The 23392-nt window shown below is 38.2% G+C and overlaps 1 protein-coding gene and 1 long non-coding RNA gene across 4 annotated transcripts in view; one reads left to right on the top strand and one right to left on the bottom strand.

Moving 5' to 3' along the window:
* Positions 1-23392, bottom strand: part of LOC110834581 (extracellular serine/threonine protein CG31145) — a 193505-nt gene that overhangs the window by 118310 nt on the left and 51803 nt on the right. The window lies entirely within an intron of this gene.
* LOC110834582 (uncharacterized) overlaps positions 1-23392 on the top strand; it is a 163861-nt gene that overhangs the window by 125941 nt on the left and 14528 nt on the right. The window contains exon 4 of the long non-coding RNA XR_015535375.1: positions 7992-8142. This is a non-coding gene — a long non-coding RNA (uncharacterized LOC110834582). The remainder of the gene's footprint in view (positions 1-7991; positions 8143-23392) is intronic.

Raw genomic sequence — 23392 nt, 5'->3', positions numbered from 1 at the left:
CAGTTATAGGTATACAGCCTATAATTTTCAATAACACTACGGAAATTCAAAAAACGAGGACAATTTATTGTTTTTCTCTGTCGTACAAAACGTACACAAGAACAAATTCACTGTCCTCTTTCGACTTAATCCCCTAGCTCCTTCTACACGCTTCGGTCCGCGAGCTTACTGACGCCTTATGCAAAGAACGTTCTCGGTTACACGCAAAACCACGTACTGGACGCGCGTCGGTGCATGAAACTGAGCGTAATCCGTCTGTCCTCTTGGACCGGGGCATTAACACGTCCAACGATGTCCGCCGCGCGTCGAAATGGTCGAGCAGCCCCAGAGGCGTCTTCGTCGACAGCCACCTTGGAAACATTCCTCCCATTGGCGCAACTTTCTTTACGTAACGCAGTTTCCTCTCTGTTGTGCCAACATTCTTCTGTAATTCACGGAGCGCTTTATCTCTTCTGACCACAAAAATCGAATGACAGCACGTTCCTCAGCGGTGGCGCAATCCGCAAACGGGGTCTGCATGTTTGTACAACTGAAAGAGCTACACCACATACCTATACCTGATTTCACCGTATTTGAGAAGCGAGGTAAACAATAATACCCCCCACAATTCTTACTGTACTCCACGTAGTGGTGATTCTCTCCTATTCTATACATTGAAGTGACAATTGATTTTACTGTTAAAAACGAGTACCATGGTTCTCCTCTGGTAACACCCCTCTCTTACTCCACCGATGAATTGTTTACTTCGCCTCTCAAACATCGTGGAATCAGGTATAAACTTGGTTCAGTATGCATCATGCGTCATGTCTGAAATAGCTCTCTCTCTCTCATATCAAATTATCGGGATTTTACTTATTGAAATGCCATTGTGAGCGTGAATGGTCACTTTTCAAATAAAATTACACACAGCTACCAATACATCTACGGGTTCACTAAGCGGAAAACGATTTCCACAAATTTCTGACTAATATATCTTTGTGATATCTACAATTCGTTTATTTCAAAAAAAAATACCGACAGAAGGGAAAAATTCTCATAAGAAAATGGCTTAATACTATACTTATTTTGTTAATGAATGTTTATGATGAGATCACTTCCTGTTTGGAACAAATTTGTCCACGTGTTGTAAGGCTAGAACATTCTCTAACACACACATGCCTACTCTGCCTGTAGCCATAACAAATCCTTGTTATACAGCAAAGCGCTAATCCGTTTGAGCAAATAAACGGTTTCGCATTGAATTGCGGAATATGAGTACAATATAGAATGGAAGTAACATTCTGCATCCACCTTCACGGCTGGCACTTAATTAAAAATTTCTGATCGCGTTAATAAAACCACTTTCAACTTGAGCCCGCAAAGAAGGGTAAAAATGAAAAATGGCAGAATACGAAAAATGAGACAAAATCTCGTTCAGAAAATACACAGATATGTCATGAAGTAAGCCGTTAGACCCACCATAAATCTAGCAGTAGCGAGTTGCAAAAGGGACCGGTCACGTTGCATGTGACAGAACCATGGCTACTGTGGCTGAAAGCGGGTCAATATCTTAAAAACTGCGCCCCCAACCACCGAATGTGGGTGGTACAGTTCATGGCGCACGAGTGAGAACACCCTAAAAAGGGAAATAATGCAGCAGCATAGATCATTTGTGACACTTTTCATCGTTTTTCAAACTTCGATCTCTCTCTCTTTCCCCCCCCCCCCCACCTCAGCGTTCCCCACGAATTCAACTCCATTCCGTGAACAGAATATTACATAATTCTTACAACAATCTGTACTTCGTCGCCACCAACTAATCGTAATATTTCTGCAACTACAAATTTTGTACGAAACAGTTTTTTTAACGTTATATTCGGAAGTGTCATGAAGAAACTATTTTCTTTAATATCACCCCAAAGAAAAACTAACACTTCTCGCTCACTTATATATTCATTCTTTATGATAACAAATTATGTCCCGATAATAAACGTGCTCATAAGGAATCCCTCTTTGTAAAATTAAACAAGATAAACGTTTTGGCTACGCCTCTGTCTAATCCAGCAAAGACTATTTGGAAAGGTTAGCAGAACATAATTACACATACAATTTCAGGTTCTCATACCAGCTAATATAAAGATACGACCCCCTTCTTCACAGGCTGTGTACTCTACCGTTCTCCTATTGGCTGCCTTGCTCTCACCTGTTCTTTATCCTCTTCCCCATTGGCCCGGCTAAGGTACAACCTTGCCGGACCGGTCCCAGTATCTTAAACTAATTCCTTAACCTCGGCTGTCTTATCCCCCTGATAATGGAGGCAGCAATCACATCTGAAACGTCGGTAAACAACCACATTACACGGCACAGCATCCCAGACGACAATAATCCTCACAAAAAATGCATTCAGAATAAATTATACGCTAATTAAATTCGGGGAATACTTGTTACATTGTTTCAGACTTGTGTCATTTCACTAAAGATTGACTGTACTCCATGGAGTTTCGTTTAGTTAATTACTCAGTCCCTGTGTGTTAGGTAAATTGTAAATAAAATACACCTAGTAACTCAGTGAATGTACGTGGTCCTGGGGGCAGTGCCTATAATTCTGTCGGCGCGTAATGTATGACGTGCACAAACCGTTTGGAAATGTTCGTCCCAAAACTTCGAGATTCTGCTGCAACCCTCCACTTCTCTATAGAGTACAGAGTACCACTTTGCTAAAAAAAATAATCAGAGTGACGAGGAACGACTCCTTTTACTTGCTAGACCTTAATCTGGCATAGATTTTGTTTCCGTAATTTGAATTTCATCATGGTGGGATTACAACTTTGCTTACTTTCCACTTTTCATGAGCATATTACATTTCCTCGAAATTTAATTTCCCTGCGTTCTCATATGAAAATAGAAGCAGACAATTTTACCCAGTCTTCATGCAGTTATATGTTACAGAGATTCTCTCTTGTGCCGTGAAATTGAAGGATTTAATGACACTGAAGTATTCACCTGCTTCCATGATCTTGAAAAGCATTTACCGAGCACAGCATGATTAAGAAAACTAATATCGGCCACAAGTGTGGTATCAGGAGAGACACTTGTCTTCTGAAGCCACTTCCCGCCACCCCATGTTTCAGATACTGTGTTACGTTAATGTCGTTGCATATTGTGAAGGGCTTGGCAGAGTAAGAAGTCCCGAGAAGGGATGTTAGTCAAAGTAGCTGGACGCAGAAACAGCAAATGTTAATAATACAACCTCAGACATCGCCTTGCTTAGACACAGTTCACTTTTATACAATATCATCCTTATCATATGCCGCGTTCTCCAGGCCAACGTGCCTTTAAAGCCAAATGGAAACAAGATGTCCCACCATGTTCAAAAATCAATTCTTCCGTCTATTTTTATGTATTTCGCATCGTCTCCTTAAACAACATTAATCAGATGATCTTTGTGACGATAAAATGTTGTGTTTTCTTTGCGGTACGGACTAAATTCTTAAATATTATTTATACGAGCCTCGGCGTTAAAGAGTTACAGCTACACATCTAGTAATTTTTAAGTTCATATATTATTTCAAGATTTACTAGCATGCACTAATAAATGACAACTTTCCTGAACATTTTGTAAATGTGATATACGTATTCTGTCTACATCAAAGACAGCGTGTACACCGTACTCATACATCTGCTACCACGCTGAACGTAAAAAACAGCACGAAAGAGTTAAAAAGAATTGTGTTGTATCCAAATGCACCTGCCACCAATAGGCACCTCCCCTCTTTAAAAACAAGTTTTATAACCATGCGTCACACGCCATCTCCCGAAGCAATACATTGAGAATGGTCGTTCCCCGATGTAGACACGCTGTTTTTAATTTAGCAAATGATTTCGCAGTAAGTAGATCACCAAAACGTCTGTAATGACACGGCAAACCGAAGATATTCTTAACTTTAACCCCACGTGAGACCCCACCTAATGGTACCTGTACCTTGTCGTGGTGGTGGGGCTTGAGTACCTCAGTGACCCCAAGAGCTACTGGTAGGGCCTCCCTAGCTAGATTGGTCGAGGGGGAGAGGTACCCTGGTCCTCCAGGTTGGGGGTTAGTCGCAAGGCTAAGAACCTTGTACCGTAAAAAGGAAGATGTTTCGAAACGTCGATCAAAGCCTCGGACAGACGGACCTAACAGAGGACCGAATGGAAGAGGAGAATTGAGGAGGCCATGGACCGGAGAGCCATAGAAGAAGAAGAAGAACCCCACGTGAGATGGACCTCAAAAACTGCGTATCCATCTCTCCCTCATTGAGCCGATATCTCAATCTGTCTCGTAGCAGATAAAGTGAACACGTTTCTGCATTTCATTAATGAAATTTCAGTGTAGATGACATTTACTAAAACTTGCACTGAGAACTGAGTTGTGACGGCGTGTAGCCTTGTTATATATATATATATATATATATATATATATATATATATATATATATATATATTTTCATTTTGTGCATAATCGATCCACAATCACATTCATTTACAATCAGCTTCAGTACATCGTCACTGTGTGATTAACCAGAATTTCGGTTGATGGAATTAGGAAACTTGATAGCAACAAGCGATGAACAGAAACTGAACTGATATCATGTGCCTGGGAATCTCTTAATTTTACAAATCAGCCTGTAGTACGCCAGAAATAAAAAAATAAAAAATAAAAACATGCTCTCCATACAGGTCTCAAAAGATATATTCATACAACCATAACATACTACATCATTGTTTATACATCTTTTTTGGACACCTTGTATTTTCAACTCTACACTCAGCACCACTTCCAGATACACTTCTCCGCAGTTTATATTCATCCAGGTCTATTTATATTTAATTGATTTCATATTTCAGTAACAGCCATTAAACAAAATAAAATTCTCTATGATTTATTTACTACACTCTTTCCTAGCGCCCTGTTACCTTGGTCTGAAGGTCCATTCAATGTTACATACGGAGTTCTCTTATACGAAGGTGTAATTCCAACCATCATTACGCAAAATAAAGTGAGATTCATGTGTGCGGACTTTATAGCCGTAACATCAAGTGCTCTGAAGCAAGACTATTTTTGAAACACAATTAACTGACATAAATTCTCGTCAAATTGATCTCCCCCTTCTGTTCTCTTGTCCGACACAAACACGCGTCAAACACGCGAAGACTGAGAAGTAGGAAGTAATGAATCAGTGACCACGAGAAGACATAGTAAATTATACGTACAATTTCTGAACATAAGTGGCTTCATTTTGAACTTGAAACAGACTTCGTGCTTCAGCTATCAGACATATAAAAAGCCTCAGGACACCGCCATAATACTTCGTACTCGGATTGAATGTGAAGAAAATTGTCTTTTCATTTTGAATAGAGAACATATGCAATTTTTGCAGGAGTTCTCAGAATTGCTGTTGGCCAGTAAGAGATATTCATTAACTGAATCGACAACTAAAACGAGTGTTCTAGTAAGCTTATCTTTCTAGTCGTAATTCTTAATCAAGTCATTGCAGTTTCACTGTCTTCTTTGTATCAGTCGCAAGACTTCAGATGCAGTACGCCGATCGAGCGACCTTTATTGGAGGGGGGGAGGGAGAGGGAGGGAGGGAGGGGGAGAGAGAGAGAAAGTATGACCTAGTTTCTTACGGAAATTAGTCCGACTGGGTGACGAGCAGAATTTGTGAACGCACTCCGATTACGTTTTATAGTTCACGTTGTAATTTTTGGCTGTTACGAACCAAAAAGACAGTTATCTTCATGCTCGCCATCGTGATAACATCAAATCCTACTTAATAAAACTTGTTATATAATTAAAAAATTCATTTTTGTGTAAGCTTTTTCCACTAAGACGTCTACAGATTTCGACTGCGTTATAGACCATCTCAAAATGTCATATCGACGCCATCTTTACACTTACCGTATTCGAATTTTAATTCAGACTTTCTACGTACGCTTGTATGCCTCCATATAAAATATTAAAATGTGTATTCAATAGTTCCATAGTTATCGCCGTTAAATCGAACAAACGTTATTTCACGTGGTTACTCTGTGATTTTGGCACAGAATTATTTCTACCACACAAAATTTTAGACTTTTAGTAGCCGAGGCTAATAGTTGAACTAGGGTCTTTCCAGTCTCACAAGTTTGCAACACTGCAAAGCGTAATGTTTTACACCAAATTTCATATAAATCTGTAAACTAACCTAGGGATTTAGATATAAGCCCTATCTACGAATATGTTGATAAAGCAGTCTTTTCTATTTATTTAAATAAAGACATTGCAGAAGCTGTCAATACGATACTGGATTTAATATTTATTTTACCACTGGTCAACTTTCCTTGCACTTAAGTGTGAATTGAGCTAGCCTTAACATTCTCTTGCGCGTGATACAAGTCCTTAGAGACGGCAATGAACAATTATAGTCACTGTGAAAACAATCGAGTTATGAAGTTAGCCATACGTTAATACACATGTCGTGAAGTCTTTAATTTAAATTTGAACATAAGAACTTTGCATTTGCTTGTATAAATAAAACAGTACGATCAATCAACTACAGTCGAACGAGGCGGATCGATTAATCGGAAATTGCTCTGGTCGCAGAGTAAGAAGGTCAGTTCTTTAACCCCAAACAGTTACACCATGAAAAGTTCTCTTGATGTAATGGTAAAATACTGCCTCCGTCATCACCCTGATGACGGAGGCAGTATGACCTCCGAAACGTTGGTAAACATCGACCAGACTACACAGCGCAACAACCCAGAAGACAGAAATCTTCATACTCATCGCCCTGATGATGGAGGCAGTATGACCTCTGAAACGTTGGTAAACATCTACCAGTCTACACAGCGCAACAACCCAGAAGACAGAAATCTTCATCGCTCTGATGACGGAGGCAGTATGACCTCTGAAACGTCGGTAAACATCGACCAGACTACACAGCGCAACAACCCAGAAGACAGAAATCTTCATACTCATCGCCCTGATGACGGAGGCAGTAAGACCTCTGAAACGTTGGTAAACATCGACCAGTCTACACAGCGCAACAACCCAGAAGACAGAAATCTTCATCGCTCTGATGACGGAGGCAGTATGACCTCTGAAACGTCGGTAAACATCGACCAGACTACACAGCGCAACAACCCAGAAGACAGAAATCTTCATCGCCCTGATGATGGAGGCAGTATGATCTCTGAAACGTTGGTTAACATCAACCAGACTACACAGCGCAACAACCCAGAAGACAGAAATCTTCATCGCCCTGATGATGGAGGCAGTATGACCTCTGAAACGTTGGTTAACATCGACCAGACTACACAGCGCAACAACCCAGAAGACAGAAATCTTCATCGCCCTGATGATGGAGGCAGTATGACCTCTGAAACGTTGGTTAACATCGACCAGACTTCACAGCGCAAGAACCCAGAAGACGGAAATCTTCATGGATGCATATATTTTTGTCATTCATTATAACTTACTATAAATCCCATGAAACGACCATAAACTTAAAACGCTCTTACAGATCATGATTGGCAACTATATTACACCGAGCTAAGAAGTAATAATTCCAAATCAACGCATGTAACCATAAAATAGGATACGCTAGGATTCAAATCCAATCTTCGTCACACATCGCATCCAAGTTATCATATCAAATTCGTTTCTTCGTCTCGGAGTAAAACACAGTCCTACATGTAGAATACAATTTCTGCGTATCTCAGTGAACCTTATGGCTTTTATTTTCCAATCCTCAAGTTGTTGTCGGGGCTCATATCAAGTCTACGTGTCTTGGAACAACACCAAAGTCCGTGTTACAAATACCTGCATCATGTGTATATAACTTATCTGAACATGTAAAATAAATAAAAATGCAATATCGACTCTTTAGAACTCTATAATTGAACTTAGGTTTCTTAAGGGAGAGATATATTAAGTATCTGAGCGACTATCAGCTTTTCAAGAACGATTCTGCTAAGTTTACGTGATATTTCAGGTTCTAATGTCGGCGAGTATGAAGATGATGTTGCATGGTGCAGTCTGGCAAAATCAACCGACGTCACTCATCGCCCTGGTGACGGAGGCTGTAAGCACCTCTGAAACGTCGGTACATTTCTACCAGTCTACACGGCTCAACATCCCAGAAGGTAGCCATTTCAGTGAGTTAATTTACTGTTATTTATTATTATTATTATTATTTAGTGTTCTGTCTGACGACAGGTCCATATGAACAGGATCCTTCCATCCTTTTCTCGGACTGGGACCTGTTCATATACGTTCTTGGCAGATGATCCAGAAGTGGTTTGCCATTGCCTTCTTCTGTGTGTGAATGGAGTAATTGTTGGGATGCCACGGAGAAACCGGGGAAGCCCCCGGAGGAAAACTCCGTGTTGCCCAGACCACGGCCTTGCCCAACACAAGTTATAAATTCGGGCACCGCCGGGAATCGAACCCGAGACCCCAGGATTACAAGGCAAGCGTTCTAACCGCTAGACCACCTCATCTTATTATTATTTAGTGTTCCGTCTGACGACAGGTCCATATGAACAGGATCCTTCCATCCTTTTCTCGGACTGGGACCTGTTCATATACGTTCTTGGCAGATGATCCAGAAGTGGTTTGCCATTGCCTTCTTCTGTGTGTGAATGGGATGCCACGGAGAAACCGGGGAAGCAAAATGGTTTTCGGTAGTAATTACGTCCTTAGTGAACAACTGAAAGTGCCTCAAACAAAAATCCGCGTATTTTTTTGGAACTCAAAAGATATCGTGTTTTAAACAACCCGCCACTGGGCCATATTCCTTGCCACGTTCTTTCGATCCACAGGCGTATAATATTTCTTTACGATATTTTTAATACTATCTTCCCATCTCTGCCTCCAAATGGTCTCACCCCTTCAGTTTCCACGACTACAGTTTCGTATTATCCACCCAAAGGCGCAACTTGTCCTGGCCACATGATCCTACTTCATTTTATCACGCGACGCTCTGTTCAGGACGAACAAACACTGACAGGGGAGTCATATGATATTGGCTTCCTATTGGCCGAAAGTCGGGGAAGTACCTTTGAGCACGGTTCACGCCATGTTCCGCAACAGAACAAATTACCAAAGCTGGATATTAGAACCGCTGAAGTACACGGCGTGTGACAGAACTTCACGTCATTTGCCTGTCCTTTCTCCTTGTCTGCGCTCACATCCGCTCAATTCCATCCCGCACATCCAATTTGTTTCATCACGTCAATATGAACGTTAAAATGGACTACATGTGGCTGACGGATCCACTTTGCCTATACCTGATTCCATTATGTTTGAGACAAGAGGCAAACAATACTCCCCTCCCCACCCTCACTCCTGTGGTCCACTTTGTGGTCACTCTGTACTACATGTTCCAAAAACATTAGTGGATATTATTTTACTGTCATGTTTTATACTATAAGTAAAGTAAAGTTTGTCCCACTATACGCCATGTAGGCGTTTGGGGTGAGAGGAGGTATAGCTCCTCTCTTCCTTGACCTCGGCACTAGATGGGGGTGAGTGGTCAGCAACACGCCCCGGCCGGCTTTACCCCCGGGAAAGGACCCCGGTACCCATTGTAGAGGAGGCTGGGTGGGCCCCAGAGCCGGTCTGGACGCAGAGGCTAGAGGAAAAAATCCTCTGCCCCCGTCGGGGATCGAACCCCGGTCGTCCAGCCCGTAGCTAGTCACTATACTGACTGAGCTATTATACTATACTAAACATAAAGTTAATAGTAACAATTTCGGTTAATAGCTTTATTCAGCCTCCTTCCTCGCCACAAGAACTTTATAAAATACATTTCCTTATTGTAATAAATTTAAAATAATAAAAGTACTTGTATGTGTTGTGTTCCACTAACCAGCCCTCGAAATCGTTGTATCGTATACTTCGCCTCTCAAGCATCGTGAAATCAGAACTAGTTCTTATCTCAATTCGTAAAATTCTTCTCCCACCTTGAAAAACAACCCTTCTAATCCCCGTAAGCCATTTCTTTGCATGATTTTAATGGCTTTTCACCCCTCTCTGAGCGACGCTGTGGCAATAAACGATTATGAAACTTTGCCATGAACACGACGTGTTCCTGCAATCGAAGTGAACACAGGAGCAAACGATTATTTCGTATTACCGTGATTCATAAGATTTCTAACCAAACAGAAGCTTTAATAAAGGAAATTAACTTGTTTCCCAGAGTCATGTTACGTCTTCCGTAACATTTAATTAACATTTCACGGTGGATACGAATGAATTACTCCTGAAATGTCATGAAAGACGAAATTAAGTAAAGAAAATTGCCTTTTGGTAACGAAGATTGTAACTTCTATTTAGGTACGACACCAATCCAGGTGATGAAGATGATAATTAATTTCAATTCATAATAATAATAACAATAAAATTATTTAGAAAATAATTTCTTGGACTGTCAAGTGAAAAACTATGCATCTTCAATTTTACAAAATTATATAACCCAATGTTCAAACACGGCTAATACCAAAGACTGCCACAAGGACACGATCCTGGGACAGGTACATCCAGTTACCATTTTCACAACCTATTCTTTAGAAATCGATCTCAGTGTTAAAGACGTGTAGTCTGGTAGAAACTGACCGACGTTTCAGATGTGTTTACTGTCTCAATGAACAGAGTACCTCATCTAAATAATATTTAAACATTCAGTCTGCACCTCAAAGAAAACACCATTACAAAGATCAACTGGTCAATGCGGATTACGGAAATAATCGCTCTTGAATTGAAAAGTAACACAAAGATAAATTACAAAGATATCTACACGGTTTTCAGGAAAAAAATTAATGTGAATATGAGGATACAATTTTCGTAACTACAAAAAGAACTTTAATGAATTTTGTCTTTTCAGACAAATTATATTTCATACGACGTATTGAGAAATTATAAACGTGTCTATATAATTTCAATGACGTATTCTACTTCTGTAAATCGTGTTTGGAAATAAGGAAACTGCGATGAATCGCCCTGATGATGGAGGCAGTATGACCTTTGAAACGTTGGTTAACATCTACCATACCCAGAAGATAGAAATCTTCATACTCGCCGCTGTGAAAACCTCAAATCATACGAAGATTTTTTAACTGAACTATAAAAATAAGCACCCCTTGAGCTTCATATGCAATTTATTAACTTATTCTTGAATTAAATGTTAAATTTTGCCGTTCCTCCTGCTTATTTGAGTTCTGTCACAGACTCTAAGGAATCTTCCAGCTTTTAATTATAACAAGGCATTATAATTTTCATCTGGAGAATAATTTCAAGAGTTGGTAGACCTGGTACTAGGGATTAGACCAACTTACACGTGGGATATTTAGTTATTTTCAAACTCCTACCTTCCACATATTTGTTAGGACTTGCGTACGTGTGGGATATAATTAGCTTTAACAAGAAGACAGTTGCCAAAACACATCCGCCAACGCTGAGCCGTGTTTGCCAACCGAACAGGCCAACATATTAGCTCCTGTCATTGTCTCTCTATCAACACTAAACATTGTGTTTGTGACACTAACATTTACCGGGCACAATGGAACATTCGTGGGGCCCACGCTTGTAATGGCACGTAAAATGGGTTTAAGGCTTCAGTTAGAAAATAAATGTGTGAAAAACTTCGTGTGTCATTAACTCCATTCTAGTCATTAAGTAATGATTTTATTTTTTACTTTGTTCCACTTGTCAATTAAATTGTATTTTTGAAGTAATATTTAAAATAGTGTAATTGCGTCATATTGTGAATATTATATCAATTATTTATTTTAATCCGTCTGATCACAATATAATTTTATTTAAAATTTCTTATAATTAAGATAATAAAATATCATTCATGTTCCTTATCGATTGATCGATTTACATTTCGGAACATTTACACAACATGTTTCGGTTTTTATAAAACCATCATCAGGTGTAAAATATATCTAAGAACTTAAAACTCAATTTTGATTTCTGTAGTATTTTGGTGATGTTTCATTACGTTTGTTTTTCCATTTTTGGGCGAAGGTGTTGTTTATCTTAAATGTTATTAGATGTACATATCGGCCAAAGATGTAGGAGTGAGTGTCCCGATATGTCCAGAAGTACTAGTGTCTTCGAAGACACTAGTACATCGATCAATCGATAAGGAACATGAATGATATTTTATTATCTTAATTATAAGAAATTTTAAATAAAAAATTATATTGTGATCAGACGGATTAAAATAAATAAATGAATATTTAAAATGTTCCTGTCATTCTTTACGATAAATTCTCTAATATATTTATAAGTCTTATAATAAATAACGCAATTTCATTACTAAAGTACAGTTTACTTCAGTAGAAACCAGGACGAAGAACTTGGATTTTACAAGTTAATTATAACATTGGAATTCACCGTGTAAAATGACGAACCAAAAATTTGATCTCAACTCCGTGTTACATGGTTCTATATAGTAAGCTCTAAATCAGTCTCTACTTCCTGTCTTCAATGAGAACTACATTATGTGTAATCTTTGTGAAGGCAGATGAATCCTATTTCCGATAGCCAACCGGTTTATAGAATCATTGACGTTTTTCCACTAGAATTTATTGCTTTCAAGTATCCTCTAGTAACATAAATCTCTGGTGTTAACGTCGAAGTACAACCTATGACGCACGGGCTGCACCAGTGACCAACGAAGATGAAACGTAGTAAGCTTTAAGGGTGTGCTATCACCGTAATGAGTCTATTAAACCTAATACCCCGTCGGATATGATTTTAACACGATCTAGTGACATTTCCATCTAAACCACTGTCTGGTGATATACCACACATATCACACGCTTGTATCTTATTCAGATCAAAGTATGATGCAAGAGAATCTATAATACTTAATATCTATGCTTTTTGGGATTGTATACAAATATCCATGGCCTCCATTAACGCTCAGTGTTTACCGACTAGATGTGTTTGCTTATGTGTTATGTCGAACGAAACCATATGGTGTGGCAAACCACTTGATACATGAATACAAGATAAGGAAAAATACATCGCAAAGCTCATAGTATATAGTACTTCGTTTATTTCTACGTTCATATTAATTTTACATCAGGCTAAATATACAAGCAAACGAAAAAATATTGCTTTTAATAAACTGTACTGAAATGATTAAATTATTCTTCAATTAAGACAACCCTGCAAACAATCGATATTTTGTCTAACAAACATAAAATACGAAGCGTACGAGAAGAAAACATTACGACAGATCTAACGGAAATAGGCTTTGAGGGGTCGAGGGAAATGACTTAGGTCGTATCAGATGGAAGGCTATGCTAATCTTTGAGTTACGCTATCATCGTAATTCATAAAAAACATTACTTCTCTATCATGTACACGTTTGCTCATTGAGTGCACAGCTCTTATTTTGTCCTTACGTACTTTCTGCTGATAGTACTTGAAAAGCATTCAGTACAAGAGCACTAATTTATTTTATAGCCACCCTGCTCGTTATTTTACATTTTATTAAAATATAGCTAAAGTATTAATTAACAAGATATACGAAATCAATATATAATAAAAAATAATAATAATAAAATAACGTTGTAATTTAATGAAAAGCAAACAAGGTCATGTTTACTGTTTCCAAACAATTTATCTTATATTAAATTCGCTTAAACAATAACAAATACCCCTCCCCAGTTTTGTTTAGTTTTCCAATTAATGTTAATTGCTGACGCCTAAAAGAGGTTATCACGCACATATTAAATTATAAGTGGCCAAATAGATTGTGTTACACAATAAACTGGTACTCTGAACGATGTATGGATGACAAAAGTGGTCTCCATGTGTTTCCTCTGCCATTCTATGTACTTCACTCCCAATTACGTTCATTTACTGCATGTATAAATCAGTAGCTACGGAGCTAATCTCACTGAACAGCCAGATTTTGTTATATTCATTAAAGTGTGGAGTGTAAATGTAAAATTGTTTAATTTAAAAAAACCTTAGTATTCAGAAAATACAAGAAACAAATTCCTGGTTTTGCTAATTGGCATAAAACATATGGACAAGATATATGGCTGATCTACATTAATAATTTCAAGTTTTGTTTGAAACAGCTTTAAAAACAAAAACATTACGTAGCTAATGACATGTAAAATTACCAGCCTACTTCCCCTGTACCCCAGATAACGATGAATGTTCACCGGGTCTCAGTGTTAACAGCATTGTGGTCGACCTTGGAACTGCGTATTTGAAAAGTAAAAGTGGTCATTGACCTGCCGTGGCTACTAACCCAGAGAACTCCTCGTTGAATTGTCTACCACAACTGAGTTTACTACGAGGATACGGAACCCAACCGACGGTGTGTTTCAAAGTTAAGTGTTTAAGTTCGGTCTACATACATTGAGGACAGCATAAAATCTAATGGCAGTGACACTTTCTTCAACCGCATACGTCCAAGACAACATTGGACTCACGAGTTCGAATCCCACCCAAGCCATGTTCATCGTCGCACAACTCATAATACCTCCCCCAAAATTTTAGATTTAACACTTAATACACTGCTCTTAATTAACTAACTCGATGGGGAAAGTTAAATGATATTTTAATCTTTTAACAATATTATAATTGTGATTGACGGCAAATTTTTAATATATTTTTAATAACTTTATAAAGTATTCCTTCTGAGATAAACGACAGATAGCCAAGAAATTTCCCACGTTCCGTAGAAGATATCGGTGAATCACTGTTTTCACAAAAGTAGAACGGATTCAACCGGCTCAGAAGAGCGGCCAATGGCGGACTCATATGCAAATGGTAATGAGTCTTCGGGTTCGAGGTTGAAAAAATGTAAAACATACTAGCAAATAGAAACGTGGGTATCTCCACGTTATTCAGTGAAAAGTTACAGTGTCTAATAGCGTATTAAACGTCTTAAGTTGAAGCTCGTCTAAATAATATTTAAGATTTTAAGTTCCTACTTCAAAGAAAACACAACGCATCTCCACTACAAATATTCATTGGTTAATATTGTTACAGGAAATGCATAAATGCAGTCTCTGGTTCTCAAGGAGCTAAGTAGAAGTGCGAGAAATAGCAATTCTTCCAATTCAGTGTTACTGACCTGAAGTTCGTGGGCCAAACGCCATTCCGCCGATCCTTTCGGCGTGACGTAAGAACCAATTTCACAAACACGACGCTCAAAGTGGCTATATTTAAAACGGCCCAGATATTGAGATGTTAGTGGCAAACAAGCAACGCCAAGCTTCTCACCGACGCTCTCGGAAGAAAATTAAATTAACGGAAAGAAATAAGAAAAATTTTACGATAACTGCACGATAGGGTACGAGTTTCAAAATAGTTACCTCCTGCTATTAAGGATCAGGCGTGATTATCATGTACCACGGATATCCATTAAAAATATCAGTTGGTTTAATGCAGTTTACGGAAATAATTTCTGTTTATTCTGATACTCACTCTAAATCCATAAATTCACTGTTTTGACAAAATAAAGAGTATCTTCTTTATTAATAAGCCACTTTCTACACAAAAACAAATATCGTTCGCTATAATTTCCAGAAATCAAAATGAGTTTCGATTAACAAACATCACTTCTGTTGGCCAACAGTAAAGTCACAATTTGCAGTTGGCTACACGGCTTATTTAACTTCACATTCTATACAAGGAAATCTATAGAATTCTCGTGTTGAACGTGAAGTACCAACATTGTAACAAACACCCTATAACAGCGATCTTAGACTGTGGTCATAATCCGAATTCCTTAACAGCAGATTAAGATAAACATAATATTATCGGCTGGAAACTTTTCTCGTGAGGTTTTAAATCAGTCTGTGTTCATATACGTCCGAGCGTAATGTCAGTGATAATAAAATGTAAAACCATTTTAATTCTCAAGACAGGCTACAACTTACATGAGCCAGTCAGCGATTCGAACTTCTGTTACACGCGGAACCAGGAGTGGTCTATGGATAAGAATGCTTATTTTAGAATATAATAGTCACTAAGCCGCTCAAGCAATTCCTCATCTTTTATAGAATCTAGAAGTTCACCGCGGTCTTAATTAGAGCCTTAATTTGGACCCTACACAGAGCCAACTGAATCAAGTTTCATTTCATTTCATTTCGGTCACGCCTTTTAATGTCCTCCAATTTATACCTAAGGCCCCCATATGGCCATTTCCATTTTACGTTTCATAATTAAACTTGTGCGCGTACATTTCACCTCCACAATAAATATTGTAAATTGAAATACATTTCACAAGCCCAATGAGTAGAAATGTGTAATTTTTCGTTCAAATTTTTTCCAACCTTCAGTTTTCCCGCTGAGCAATGAAAGTTCAGAGGACAGCAGAATAAAAGTGTACTCTACTCGTGTCAGCAACTTCTCCATATTACATAGACACTGATAACATTTGTACTTTGGAATGAGAACAACATATAAGTAAACAAATAATAAAACCTTCTCTGATTTCATTACCAAGCAAAAAAAAATAGGTTAAATATAACAAAACAGAATATTAACAAACACGAAAATATCAATTGAAAACAGAACCAAATTTACCATTACGAAATATGATCAATTTCACAAATTTTAATCTAAAATTTCTTACTTATTAAAAACGTGGAGCCACACAGTTCAGTATAAAATATCAATAGCCTACGCTGAAGAAAATAAAACTACCAACACACTTCATAAGAGCATTTTAAATGATCTACGAAACTGTAATTAATATATTCCTACACAATTGTATTATATAAAACTCAATTTAATTGCGTTCACAGAGGCCTATAGGCTCTCAGCAATACTGCTAGTGAACAAGTATTATCTATTTTACAAGTACTGCTACCATTAGGCAGCTTTTAGGTTTAAGTCTAATATGTCTTATTGCTCTTTTAACAACAGGTTAAATCACCCGAGAAAAATACAGAGGAAAGCACACATATGTTACGGAAAAAGCCAAGAAACAATGGGGTAAAGATTAAGATACGAAATAAATCATTCCTCGTTGAATTTCAAAACTTCTTTTCCACGATTTCCCATGTAAAACTGACTTGATAAATTCGTCACTGCGTCATAAGCATTAGCACGGAAACATCTATGAACAGATCACGGATTAGGAACGTAAAATATTTGTTACTGCCACATTAAACTGTTTCAAATTACGTTATTGGCGATGTAATTTCAAGACAAGAAAAATATGGCTACTGGGTATACCCATTAAACACAACATCAGCTACATATTTTGCACCGCCGAATGGCTTCCAATAAAAGCACCTCATTTTATATTTTAATGGACACAAATTTCATTCGAATCCACATATCGCAGTTTATAACGGCCTGATCTCACGACCAACTTATTAACCCTGTGCTAATGTCAAATGTATTAGATGTCAGCTTTATCGTGCTAAAAAGACGCCAAATATTCACTTCAAGCTTCCAGCCATCCTTGCATGACTACATTCAAATACGTGTTTCAATTCCAAATCGAGATGCTAAATTTCAATGACATCACAAAAATTACTGTCGTGTTGCGTCGTGTAGTCTGTTATAAATTTACCGACGTTTAAGAGGTTCGTAGTAGCCACGGTGGTCTAGCGGTTAGAACGCTGGCCTTGTAATCCTGGGGTCTCGGGTTCGATTCCCGGCGGTGCCCGAATTTATAACTTGTGTTGGGCAAGGCCGTGGTCTAGGCAACATGGAGTTTTCCTCCGTGGCATCCCAACAATTACTCCATTCACACACAGAAGAAGGCAATGGCGAACCACTTCTGGATCATCTGCCAAGAACGTACGTATATGAACAGGTCCCAGTCCGAGAAAAGGATGGAAGGATCCTGTTCATATGGACCTGTCTTCAGACAGAACAATAAATAATAATATGAGGTGGTCTAGCGGTTAGAACGCTGGCCTTGTAATCCTGGGGTCTCGGGTTCGATTCCCGGCGGTGCCCGAATTTATAACTTGTGTTGGGCAAGGCCGTGGTCTAGGCAACACGGAGTTTTCCTCCGTGGCATCCCAACAATTACTCCATCCACACACAGAAGAAGGCAATGGCAAACCACTTCTGGATCATCTGCCAAGAACGTATATGAACAGGTCCCAGTCCGAGAAAAGGATGGAAGGATCCTGTTCATATGGACCTGTCCTCAGACAGAACACTAAATAAATAAATAATAATAATAAGAGGTTCGTACTGCCTGCATCATCAAGGTAAATACCCTAAAACACTCAATAATACAGTCATTTTCATACTCCCCGACGTGAAAATCTCATCTTTACACGATTTGTTGATCAGATGCTCCACAAAACTTTAGTTTGTGCGCCTTTTACGAACTACGGTTGGCAGTTCTGAACAGTGAAAGAAAGAAGTTGTCTGTGTTATTAACACCGTACACTAAAAACTTCTCTACTTCATTACTTCTATATAGAATTTTTAATGTTAATAATTTGAGGAAGGGAGCTGATATCGGGCTGTTGAGCGGTGATGCGTTCATAAATATCTCGTAGCACACACTGTCGTCCATGTAGCTAGAATGTACAGCAGTATTGTGCAAACAGCACTTCTATTAACCTGTTTGTAAACTACTGACAGCGTTCTTAATTTAAAAGGTTGCTGGTCGGATGAAAACGTTACGACGATGAACAAATTGGAATCGGAAAGGCTTCTCTGTCGAGGAGAATATTGAATGGTTACAACTTCACGGTTGGACGGTTAAAACATGTTCACGAAGTAAAATTTTCGTTAAAATTTAAGCAAACTACAACGGATAACTTTTCGGAAGAATGTCTGTCGGCTGGTGCTCTGAACAATATTTCCGCCATGTAATTTATTTAATTACAGCAGGACATTCATTACTTCTCATCTAAACAACCAACTCTAAAGAGCAGAGCCCTTCTCGAGAGGCTAAAAGCGCACTCAGTCAATAAATTTATAGAACCCCAAGGTATATTACCGCAATCATAAAAGTCCGCCAACGGTACCTGTCCTAAGCCACATTAACCCAATCCACACTCTCAAATTATATTTCAGTAAGCTCCATTTTAATAATATCCCCCCCATCTAAGGCTGAGTCTTTCAAATAGTATCTTCAGGCTTTCCAACCAAAATTCTGTAAGCATTTCTCACCTACTCTATGCGCGCTACATGCCCCGTCCATTTCACCCTCCTTGCTTTGAAAATTCATCTCAGTCCTGAAATTTATAACAGCTTCAAATCTCACGTTGTCTGCATTTCCACTATTCTTCTGGCATGGATCCTGCAACCACTGCAAATTACCCTATTTCCTTCTGTAAAATAATTCTGAGCATTCTTCGTTAAACCATGGTTTAAGCTGTTTTAAATAGTAATTAGCAAGACTCTCATTACATCTCATATAATATTAAAAATACAATAATGTTCCACGTTCTTATAAATTCTTTATAAACTTTCCTTCTACAGTGTCGACAAAGGAATCTCACGGCTTCAACAAGCTACGCATATCCATTTACACGGCTGTAAAGAATGCCTTCCGTACTTGTGGTTCTAAATTATTCACCCACCTCTTGCTCTAAACATATTAAATTTACTTTGGCTATGCCTGTGAAATTAATTTTAAAAAATTACAGTCTGATACCCATGTAACAGTTACTGTGTCGCTCTTAAAATCCGGGTAAAAATGAAAACTTTTATTAAAGATTCGCGGGTAATTTGCCTACAGGTTTCTCTGTCAATATTAAAATGTAACAAAAATTCTGACGTCTGCTCTAAAAAGACTTGAAGACTGCATCTACACGGTGATTTAAAATAACAAAATCTGGCAGAGTGAATGTTGAAAACAAAGAAAAAGGATATTCCTTATCGAATAACGAAGAAAAACTTTGTTTTTGCAACTGGTAAATAACAACAGTTGTACAGGCAGGGAACCTGTATATATGGTCTTGGTCTTTCAAGTACTCTTTTTCCTTCAACATTTCCAACCAGTATCTTGTATGTATTTTCCGTTCGAATTCATAATTACGTTTCGAGCTCTTCCTTACTGTAAACCGTGTTGAAAAACAGAGCATTTTCAAAGCTGACACGCATTAGTCTGAGCTACATTTGCTACTCTTAGAACTTACTTGTTGTAGGAGACATCTGAATACCTCTGGAAATACAAAGTTAGGACTGCTTACCTGTAACAAAGGATAAAGAAATAATTAAAATCTGTTCACATTGGATTATTTCATTCAACTACATCAACTGAGCAAGTTATGGTAATATAATTATGAATTATAAATCAGCTAGTTTTTTATGTTAAAGGTTGCAGGGTATTTTAATTTATGCTTCAATTTTGAAATATCGTGTGTATTTCTCATACCCTCGTCGCATGATGTGCGTTCAACCCTTCTCATCCCATGATTTGATCACGTAACAATATTTCGTGAAGTGCACATATTAAATCCTCATTATGTGATTTAAGCCACTGAAAGAAAAATCAATCTATTTGCCCAAGTACACTGAGCTGACTAATAATTATAAAAACTGAAACAAAATTGCACGCTTCAAGGTCACTTTCTTTCGCCGAAAATCTCGGAGCATGAGAACCGTCACAAACACTGGCGCGAGAGAAGGCGGAATAGTATTGCGCATGCGTACTGCGGTCTGACTGACGTCACTCATTCATCAAGCTTATTATGAGCCCAGCGTACTTCAATATCTCAACTGTCCGTGATTACAGCCAAACAGCTTTACTTGTCTGCAAGTAATGAACGAGGCCAACAAAAATAGAAAAGAAACTGACAGTGAATATATTTTTCTACTTTTGTGTGGATAAGGAAACGTCCTCAACATAAGCCTATATTAAATCCTCTTTCAGAACGTGCATTTGTGAAAATGTAAATAAATCTCTGTCGAATGTTCCGACCTGCACGTCAGGTTCAAAGGTCCGCTGTATTAATTCTGCTGAGAGGAAGAATTTAAAGAAATGTCATAGGCGTTTCTGCCTCTGTAAGACCTGTACGTTGATTTATAACAAATTCGAGCAGATGGCTAAATTATTATTGTATCGAAGTGTAAAAAATCAGTGGAGAGACGGACAGCTTCAGACACCTCTCTCTACAAGGTCTCATTTTGCACCCAAAAGCTGCAGTTAATCCCACATTACAACAAAAAATTTCAGAACGAGCTTATGGTGTCTTATTAACTAGAAAATTGCCCGTCAAGAAATACAGGAAAATCTAAAGCAGTAAACATACACGGCCATAAATATTATCTTCCATAAGGCACAAAATCCCTTAACAGCATATAATCACCAACCAACATTGCGGATTATACGGCATAGATAGAAGATAAGTACACAGTTCAGACCTAGTCGATCAGTTTCTGTGTATAATTCCCATTATTATTAATTTATACTACGTTACACGTGTCACGTATAACTTCAAAGTTCGCACCATCGCCATATTCGCAACAGCCAATGTGTAAACGACTTTCATAAGGAAATTGTTTGTATGTTATGTTTATGATCTAAACACATAATTCCACATAACTAGCTACAATTTTTCATTAATTCACTGTCCCAAGTACAAACTTCGCGCGGCCTCCACACTGTCTTCTTCCATTATGTACTAATTGTTTTAACAAATCCTGAGTTTTCTCTAACATAATTACCATACAAATATTCCCACCTCCACAGCAAACAACTATATGTCACTCTCACCTCAGACTTTCGAACGATCGGCATTTTGATATAACTAAAGGTTAAAAACTGAAAAGTATTAGTATAGAATAATCTTTTAACAACATGTTTATAACAATTACATGAAAATATGTTCATTAAAAACTTTAGAAAGACCAAATACATGTATTATAGCCAGTCTTTTTCCTGAGGAACTGTTAAAGTTGACAAAATTACAAACACCGATGTTTCCGTCAGTGATACTGAAAGTGTGCCAAACTTTATGTATACAGCATATTAGACCACATTAGCACCATCTGAAAGCATGCTCTTCGAACGACAAGATACGTGTCCATGTTAACCACTGTGTTGTTTCAAATCCGTCCATTTACAACAAGGGGTTAAGTCCCCTCAGGTGGGCTTTCGCCAAATTCGTCCTGTCCTAAAAGCAACGTCGGTAAATAAGTAGGATATTAGGTTCTCACCGACGTTTCATAGACGCTTACAGCCTCCATCATCAAAGCGACCGCCCTGATGATGGAAGCAGCAACATTGGTAAACGTCTACTACACTACACAACGTTACAACTCAGAAGACAACCTTCAAACAATAAATAAATCTTTACTGTAAGAAACTTGAGGTTTTCATGGCAGTGAGGATGATAATCGTCTGCTGCCGTGTAGATCCGGAGGTAGATTTTCGGAGGAGCATACTGTCTCCATCCTCGGGGCTGGGTCTGAATGGACGGATGAATATATTGATAATGTTTTGGATCGATACACATGAGTGGACGAATAAACTGATAAATGAATGGTTGTATAAATGTAGGCACAGTAAAAATATGTTCAAGAATTCTTTTTATTTTAAAAGGCCAATGGCGTTTAAAAAAAACGTGTCAGCAAATCACTGCAACGCGAGCCGTGGTTCAGAGACTAGAGATTTCATTTCTGCAATAAACTCGTCGAGTTGCGCCCTACAAGCCTGTCTTATGTTGCCCGCATCGCAGTCTGCATTTAGGCTTTCACCGAGTTGGCGAGCAAAGGAATCCGGTCACGTCGACCTGAAGCTCGTTTTGCGACGCTACAGTTTACAACTTACCAAATTTCTGCATGAAGTCGTGCGGCACAGAACACGAGAAACTTCGTGATTTTGTGAACACATGTTGGCGAAACAGATAGCATATTTTTAAGTTATGCGTTACATGAACTGTACGTCTACAATCATCAACAAATAACACGAAAATTTTTATGTTCGCTAGGATACGCTAGGTGGCACATAAGAAAGATAATTTTAGCTTATAGAATTCCAATCTTTGTTCCTACGCAGATATTTTTGCTTCAAAACACTAAATATTACAAAAAAAAAAAACACCAGATAATTTTATAGTATATACCTTTGAACAATTTAAAAATTTCATTCGACGTTAATATTATAAAGGTCTCTTCGTCGAATCTTGGTCCATTACAATTTGATAAAGAAATATGTAGAAAACAATCACACAGAGATAAACTTAGAAATTATTTTGACCTTAGATTAATTTAAACAAAACAAATTAATAGGCCCATGGTAAATTTAAAGTTGTACCCACTGATTAATCTCCACGCTATGCAGACGCACGAAGGAGTGGAGATGTAAAACCACGCAGCAATGCAGGATTGTCATTTCCTCTCTAAACACTTCATATTCCTAGTCATCGCTGTATTCATGAACCCACACTAAAACGTGACAAGAATCTAAGGAATCAGACAAAG

The sequence above is a fragment of the Zootermopsis nevadensis genome, unplaced genomic scaffold (assembly GCF_977971745.1).
Source record: "Zootermopsis nevadensis isolate Lab colony 2312 unplaced genomic scaffold, Znev_1.0 Znev_ptg000016l, whole genome shotgun sequence".
In the NCBI taxonomy this organism is placed as follows: domain Eukaryota; kingdom Metazoa; phylum Arthropoda; class Insecta; order Blattodea; family Termopsidae; genus Zootermopsis; species Zootermopsis nevadensis.
The sequence above is the reverse complement of the archived record's forward strand: the minus strand, read 5'-3'. Positions and strand labels throughout refer to the sequence as shown.